This window comes from Lolium rigidum, chromosome 1 (genome assembly GCF_022539505.1).
Source record: "Lolium rigidum isolate FL_2022 chromosome 1, APGP_CSIRO_Lrig_0.1, whole genome shotgun sequence".
NCBI classification, from domain to species: domain Eukaryota; kingdom Viridiplantae; phylum Streptophyta; class Magnoliopsida; order Poales; family Poaceae; genus Lolium; species Lolium rigidum.
The window spans coordinates 161,839,925-161,846,942 of record NC_061508.1 but is presented as its reverse complement, the minus strand read 5'-3'; the positions used below and the strand labels follow the sequence as shown (position 1 = coordinate 161,846,942).

The 7,018-nt window shown below is 40.5% G+C and overlaps 1 long non-coding RNA gene across 4 annotated transcripts; it reads left to right on the top strand.

Annotated features, from left to right (window-relative positions):
* The first annotated feature begins 762 nt into the window (after window positions 1-762).
* On the top strand, window positions 763-6,699 carry LOC124683942. 4 transcript variants are annotated; one of them, XR_006996867.1, is made up of 6 exons: window positions 763-1,166; window positions 2,467-2,537; window positions 2,854-3,076; window positions 4,281-4,527; window positions 4,634-4,705; window positions 6,303-6,699. It is a non-coding gene; the product is annotated as an uncharacterized LOC124683942 (long non-coding RNA). The 4 variants fall into 4 exon arrangements; XR_006996866.1 differs by lacking the exon at window positions 763-1,166 and adding an exon at window positions 1,173-1,419; XR_006996868.1 differs by lacking the exon at window positions 763-1,166 and adding an exon at window positions 1,438-1,877.
* Window positions 6,700-7,018: the final 319 nt, after the last annotated feature.

The following is a 7,018-nucleotide window of genomic DNA, read 5'->3' as shown; positions in this document are numbered from 1 at the left end:
GAAATAGTTGATGTAGCCACGCGGCGCCTAGCTGACGTGGCCGATGAAGAGGACGCGGTTGACATGGCCGATCCGCGGCGGGTGAGCATCCGAATATATCGGGTCCGTAATGTCGGGTCCGCGGCAAGCGAGCCCCCGAGTAAGAAGAGTGCGCGATAGCGGGCGCGGTCAGCCGAGCAGAGCAGTTGACGGGCGAGCTCCCGAATATATCAAGTCCACGACGCAGCAAGCGAGCTCCCGAGCGTGGCGACTGTGCGCGGTGAAGCAGTCGAAGCTTGTTCCGATCTGCAGTCATATTACGGCACAAAATCTACGCGCAAATAATAGTACAAGCCAAAAATATTTGCCCAAATAAATTTGCAAAAAGTAGTTAACTGGAAATATAGCACCTAGTAATTTTTGCGTCGAATGGTGAGTTTGTAACGGCGAGGTTGAGCCACGTTTGGCAGAAAGAAGTCATCGACTTGGACGGGGTTGGCGAAGTTGTCCAGCGCTCCTCCGAAAGAATTCCACGTTGAAGAACCAAACTTCGGGCGCCAGGACGATTGTCGGATGGACGTGGTCGGATGGGTGCGTCGTACGATTCGTGGCCACTTGAGAGTCTGAAGGTATAAACGATGCCCCCCATAGGGGGCTTCACAGCGATTTCAGTTACTGCCCGTCGGATGGTGCCTCACGGTAAATCTCAGCCGTAGATATTTTTCACCAGCCCGTATAAATTGGCGGCCCACAGTGAAAAAACCCTAGCCCCCTCCACCAATCCCTCACGCGGCTCCTCCTCCAATCCCCTGCTGCACCTCCTCCTCCAATCCTCCCGCTCCTCTTCCCCAAATCCTCTTCCAATACCAGCCGGAGGTTGGAACAGCAGCACAAGGGATGTTGACTTCCGGAATGGAGGACGCAGGGCAGAGCATGGCCGGCCAGACCATGGTGAAAATCCTAGCCGCGTCCAGCGAATCCGGGCACGCGAGATCCTCTCCAATCCTCTTCTTCGCTACACCCCCAATCCCCTTCGTCCCCGTGCCGCCGCAATGGTCCTTCGCCTCCTTTTTCCACCACAGTTCCCCTCCGTCCTCCGGCCTGCCTCCTCTCTAGTGCTCAGCGGGAGGAGCACGAGATGCCACCAGGGGCGCTCAGCGAGAGGAGCACATGGCACAGCAGCCAAGGTGAGCACCTCCTTCCCGTCCCATGCATCCTTGCGTGTGATAATCGGGAGGAAGATGAGCCACGGAAGGGGAAGGAGCGGGGAACAAGAGAGATCTGAGGGAGGAGGAATAGGAGACCCCCAGCAGGGTGCTGCGTCTTCCATCAACACATGGGAAAACCGCATCCTTGGCGTCCCGTTCCATGCCTGCAAGCTGCAGCTAGTGCCCTTCCCGATCTACACATCTTACATTCTACAATAGCATATTGCCCAAGGTTCTAACCTCTTGCACAATTTGATCTGTTGTAATCTTGCTTTGTTGGTTGTTTTTGTTCTTCTAAGCAAAGTGAAGTGGTGATAAGGAGAAAAAATCTTGTTTGCAAGTCACCTTTTGCAGAAGAAAATAATTGTTTTGTACCAAATTCTTCTGGTTATATTTTCAAGTATTCATATTCTGCTTCACCATTACACGTTTGCACTCCTGCTGTTACATGTAGCATAATAAATTCATAATATTAGCATGCGTGCCATGTCCATATTCTTCCAGCACGTACAGATTGTGTGGTGGCATGTTGATTTAGCTTATTATTTGATCAAGCCCGGCCTCCTTTGCGCCCTCTTCATCATGCACAATGGCTCATAGGCCATTTGGTTCGTGGTGTCTGCCAATTGTATGATTCAGAAATTAATGGAATATTAAGCTCTTGGTGGATGACCTTCTCAATCCTTCAGGGTATGCAAGTATTTAGTCTATTTGTTGCTGTTACACTGTTTGGTAAGAGTTAAGGCCCTCTTCATCATGCATCCATGTTTTACTCTTAAGTGAAAGAAACACAGTTTTACGTGTTAATAAACTACAGTGCAAAGCAAATTTTATATAAATTTCAATGTTGCTATTTAGTATCTGTTGTACTTTTGTCTAGATTTAGTAGGGCATAAAGAACATTTTGTCTTTGGTAGTGCTTTCCTGTCAAGTGTTATTTTATTAAAAGTTTAAAAATGGTCTTTCTATCATATGAGCCGTGTTGAAAAAAATGTCTTGAGTGGTTTCATATTTTTTAATTTCACGTAACGCCTCCTTATCATATGAAGCTTGGGAAATTTAATTCTTCTCTATGCTTGGTGATCTTTCTCTGGTCATGGATGGATGATTTTGTTTCTATCAGCTCCTGAAAACTAAAAAAAAGATGGTGAAAATGAAGCCATCTTACATCAGGGTTTATATACTGCAATATTTGTAGATCATTTATGATGCTCTAGATATTCGTTGTACTTAAGCAGTTTCTAATCTCCTATTAATGTTTGATATCATGCAATTTCAGGTACAACTTTTAGACAAAATCAACAAGCAATGTCTGCTATCATGGATACAAACTTGCTAATATTGAAGAAGGTATGAGCTACATTTGCTTCCTTAAATGTCTTGAGTCATGTACAATAATGTGTTCATGCGGCTTATCAATATCTTGCTAACGATGGCGGCGATGAGATGCAGAAGCAATTATCTCTAGAAGTTTTTGTGTACTGACCTATTGTTGTAACTATCTTCTTTCTTTAATTACAATATCTTTCTGTGATGTGCAGTTCCAGTTTGGTAGATATTTTGGCACTTCAGCTGTTGTGTAGACCTTTTCAGCCAAGCGAATATTTTGAATATATGTGCACATAAGATATCCATTCTCTTTTTATATTTTCATGTTGGAGATCAGTGTTGGAACCCCATTCTTCCGCAAAGATGTCCTTCATAAAACCGATGCTCATAGTTGACCAGATCAATCATGATAGAGGGAGTAAATCAACCAGCATAGGATCTACTTTGGGTGGACTGATGGGCAGAGTTCAGCAGCCAATAGCTAATCATCAACCCAGAATGCTCTTGGGTACAACGGCATTAATACTCTTGAAAGTGTTAAAGAATGCATGAGTATGTAGGTATGTATGGCTTCAGTCTTTCTAACTCATGTTTCTGAAACGCCATGATGATGAAAGGATGGATAGTTTTCTGATGAATCTAAGGACTGAACAAAACAGATAACAAAAAATACAGTTTTTTTTTGTCAGGTTGGATGCTATATATAGACATGTAGTGTTCGCTCCTACCAACCTTATTTTGAAGCAATGCAAATTCTCGGCTATAGTTGGTCGTGTCATGGTCTCCTTTTTTGTTGTGTAGGTGCTGCTTGTTAAGTTGTGATATATAATGATTGTATTGCAAGCATGTTGGGCATTCCGTACTGTTTTGCTTAGTGCACGTGGCATAACCTTATTCAGATCATGGACTTATGGGCAAAATGTGTGATGTCTGGCAATCTATGAGTTTTTATACGTGTCATGTCTACTACCCTGCGCACATCTAGGGCGCTGAGTCCCTAAATAATGACTTTTTATGCCTATTTCCTAATAACTCTGATCTCAATGTGCAATGCCCCAGAACTATTCAGCTTAGCTAACAGATTCAGAAATGGAGAAATCTTAACGCAAGTAATGTAGTTACAGCTTGAAGAATATTTAAGGATTGAGATTTATGTCCATTTTGATGGGAAGGTGCTACTGTGTACATTTTATCGGGGGATTTTATAATTTTCCACACTTTTCTTTACACCCTTATTATTTGCCACATGACCACCACGGCACGACCCGTCATTGACTGACATGTGGTGGTCATTTGGCAAATAATAGAGGTTCAGAGAAAAGTGGGGCAAATTATTAATTAAGAATTAAACATTGTCTTCCCATTTGATGTTTGGTTAGAAATGCCAGAGCTATACTTGATGTTTGAGATATCATTAGTAAAATATTGTTCATTGGTAGGTGTTAGGTGTTCCTGAAGCTGGAGTAGTCATGCTAGCTATGAACAAACTTTGCTGAAAAATCTCATTAATTACTTCAAAATTTCTAGGCCGTGTGAAACACATAGATAGAAATAATTATTAGGTAATGGAGCATAGTAAACGAATAAGATATTTTCTTGGCTGTCAAAGTGATATTGAGTTTTAAATGTTTCTCCTAAATTTATGTTTCTTCAGTGAATTTTGAATGGAAAAAATTATTGAATGATTTAAAGGATTATTTATTATTTGGCTGGTAATTTGTGGTTCAACTGGACTGGCTTGTTGCCAATTTCGTTTGGTGGTAGTTGACAAGATTTTTCCCCTGGCCTTGGATTTCGTCTTCCTGGTGAGCGCGGCGAGGGCAACCACAGGGGAGGTGACATTGGAGTCGTCACCTCCGGTCAAGTTGTACGGGGACCAGGAAGCGAGGATATGCTGCGATGGCCTTGAAGAGCTACGTGTGAGTTTGGTCAGGGGAAGACCGACGCGAGTTTGGAGTAGAGACAGCGGCCAGTGAGCTGGACTCCTGTTTTCCAAGACATTTGAGAGGAGGTGATACTCTCTTCCTCCTTATTTGCATCCTTATTTATCCTTTGACCATGTTTTGATTTAATCCTGACAAATCTCATCTATATGATATTTGATCTGTTCCTACAAGGTGTTTGAGAATAATCCAAGGAGGTTGCACAACATAATAAATCCATGTGATACTTGAATCTGCAAGCTCTAGGTGAGTACCTACTCTATTTATCTTCTTGTTTTTTCCTTTGATTTATCTTCTTGTGCTTTTTTTTCCATACTCTGAAATTATTTAGTTTCCTAAAAAGGTTTTGCACCCATGGGTTCAGTTCTCCTTGCCATTGATGATGCAAGTGATTTGTGCCTGGCTCCTGGAAGAGATATCTAAATACAGTAGCTACCACTTGAATATATCTAGCTGTCCTTTTGAGTTCACTTTATACGTCCTTTTGTTTGATTTTATTATCTGATTGCCTGACCATGCCTTGCATCTGTTTTTCCATACATCTCGGATAGGTCGATGTCCTTTCTGAATCCTCTCTGTGATGCCAATGTTGATGCATAAGGTCGTTCATAATTTTGCGGTACCTTATAGTGGGTTGCACATGACTAACTCAACTATATTTAGGTGTAAAACAAAAAAATAGAGCAAGTTGAATATTGCATTTTCAAGAGTTATGTTAACAGATAACATAACTGCTGAATGTTAATAGATAGGTTGCAAGTATGTAAGCTTGTGTTCTCCTCGGGGCTGATATTTTGTCTAAAGGTTTTCATGCAGTTTTAGCTTGCATATAATGTTTAATGTTGTGTAAGTTCAGTGCCACAGATCTTATGCCTGCTTGCTTTTAAATGGACCATATTATTTTAATTTTTATCTAATCTCTTGATCTCTTCATGGTCCTGAAGCCTAGAAAATATTCCTTCTTACCAGATAGGACACCGCTTTCCAGTGAAGCTATCTTAAAACTAATTGCCTTATCTAATGCATAAAAAAATGAGACCAACAACACGAGGAGGAACCCTTATGGTTTTTTTTATTAAGAAAGAGCCCATGGGTGTGAGATGCCACAATTCTGTTCCAGACTGTAGTTGAACCCTGATCAGCAGTCCAGTTCTCCTTATCTAATGCATAAGTTATATGTAAACCTATCACTTAGGACGTATATATGTTGTTGGGTTGTTCTTGTCTAAGTTTATGTTTTACTTTTATGTTTTTTTCTAGAGTCGGAAAAGGTCTGAAAGAATTCATTTACATGGTTTATATGCAATAGAAGGTGTTAAAATCATCAGTGCTTTTGTAGTACAAAAGAATTGATAAGGGAAATGCATTTTTTTAAATGGAAATGTTCCAAATGTTTCCTCTCATACAAGCTTAGGATGATTTATTAGTGGATATATGCTCTCAGTTTAGTTACCACCTTATCTTATAGACAGTACTAGATGGCTAAAACTCTGCCCCTAACCATGCATAAAACTGGCTGCCAATCTGCTCTCATTAGATTAACTACAAGTTGCTTAGATGCAATCATTTTTTCTCCTGCATTTGGTATGTATTTCCCTTTGAGTAATCTACATGTCACACATAATTGAGATGGTTATGCCGAATACAAAATGTTAAAACTGATTGGTAGGAGCTCGTGGGCTCCATTAACTTTCTAAAAAAAATAGATTCCTTGTGCTGCCAATAATAACTTGAGGCTAATGGGCTCACATGTTTCTTATACATTCAATTAGTAAACGTCCTAGACATGTCCTGTTCATTAAGATAAGCACTTTTATGCTAACAACATTTCTTTCATTTGCAGGTTTTGATCAGACCGAGGTATGTAAGCATGAAAGAGGACTGGTGTTGATGCTGGATATAAGCGAGTCACAATTGTTCATTGCAAGTCACCAGATCTAAACCTAATCTCTTAGCTACATCTTTTCTGGAACATTGTCGAAGTATTTTCAAGTTTGAATAGACTACTGTAAGCAGTTTTTAAATTCGACTTTGTTCATTTAAGGAAGCAGGTTGGTTTTATAAAAAAATAAGAGTGGGGCTTGTCTGCTTTGATAATAGGATCGTTCACTTCATTCGATCTTGCTGTTTTTAAAGTCGTGGATTTTTCACCATCCTTTTCGTGGAAACTTGGTACTCTGTACATTATGTTATGCATCTACTATGCAGATACTTGTGTCATAAATTGCTTTTATCCGCCTTGCAAAAGTTTAATAGAAAACATATTCTAATATTTAAATGATGCCCCACTCCATAGTTGCTCTGATTGTAGCTTGCAACACATCCATAACATGTGAAATCAATGGAAAGAACAGGATTGTACCTATATTGTTGATGTTGTAGCCAAGAATTCTCTGTATTTATTAAGTGTAGTGCTTTCTTTGGAAGCAATAGCTGAAATCCCTCTAACCAGATTGTGTGGCCTGTAAGTGCACAGCACAAGTTAATGGTTACACATCTGAAGGTGAATTCTTAATTGCCAAATAGTTATTGTAATTGATTCATAAGTCTAAATAGTGT